Genomic DNA, 1498 nt, shown 5'->3' with positions numbered 1-1498 from the left:
AAGCATTGTATATCAAACTTTTGCAATAATATTTCAGAAGGTGATTATTTTTCGTACTTATCTCTTTTTCTCTTTTACGAATATATGAATCATTTTTTTTTAAAGGTAACATTTAAAAGGAAAGAGGTTACCTGTGGAAGGACGAAGGTTTTTAAACCTTCAGACCACTGCGTACGGCAGCGCGTGGGCACTCGTGATCCAGTGGTCGGAGGCCTGAGGCCAAGGCCAGAGAACCCCCCCTGTCTCCTCATTCAGAGGATTTTAGATTTTTTTTTCTTCTAAACTAATTGCTAAATGAGTTTTAGGCTTAAGTTTTAGCTTATATAATCCAGCAAAAACGACATCGTTTCTGTTTAAATAATAAGCTACGAAACAGCACCGCATTAGGCAGAGGATCCGCGTGCTGACCCGATTACCCGGGGAGGATCCGCGTGTTTTCATGAAATAGGTTAATTGCCCAATTGGTCCTCTCGCAATTTTTATATTTTAATTTCATTTTATTTATTTTTAATTTAGCTTTAATGTTTTAATTACATTTCAATTTGGCCCTCCCAAAGTGATTTACAACCGCATTAGGGAAAGCGGTGTCATTTTGGGATTAGGGCAAAAGCCCAATGAGTCCCTCTATTTTAAGGCGCATTTCAATCGGGCCCAAAATTTTTATTGTTTTCTAATTAACCCTAAATTTTCTAGTTAATTTTAATTTTCATCCTTATATATCTTTAATTTAATTTATTTAAGATACCTTATATGTATATATGTCTATAAATACTAATTATATTTAGTAATTTATTATTTTATTTATATTATTTGTAAATATATATATATATATATTCATAAATTTCAATATATGTTGTATTTTTATTATTTTATTAATTGTTTAATCATATTTTTGTTACATTGTTATTATTATTATACATGCACCATATTATATTTCATTACAATTATTTATGTATTGCTATTACATACTATATCATATTATTTAATATTTCTTATAATATTTATCTTACTTATATATTTTATTATATATTTTATCTGAGATATATTTAATTTTTTATGTTAAATATAAAATAATAATTATTTTACCATATTTTCATATTCAAAATATTTATTATTTTATATTATATTTCCTTTAATTTATTCATATTATATTATTATACATAACTTATTTTAAACATTTTTTTATTTCAGGGATATTTTATTAATAATTGCTCACTTTATTTTATATTTTAATCTGAATTAAATCTTTTATACATCATTATATTTTATATCATTTAGATGTTAGTCTCGTAATATTATTAAATGTTGTTTGATTAATATATGTGTTGCTATATTTTTATTATCATATTTGTTTTATATATGTGTCAAATTATATATCATGCATCATTTATATGATTAAATATATGTTGAATTATATGTTTAGGATTTTATCTTTTCTTCTTAAATATGTATTGCATTTTATATATATTTTCTTATTTAAAAAATTTATCATGTTTTA

The sequence above is a fragment of the Gossypium arboreum genome, chromosome 2 (genome assembly GCF_025698485.1).
Source record: "Gossypium arboreum isolate Shixiya-1 chromosome 2, ASM2569848v2, whole genome shotgun sequence".
Taxonomy (NCBI): Eukaryota; Viridiplantae; Streptophyta; class Magnoliopsida; order Malvales; family Malvaceae; genus Gossypium; species Gossypium arboreum.
Note: the sequence above shows the minus strand (reverse complement) of the source record.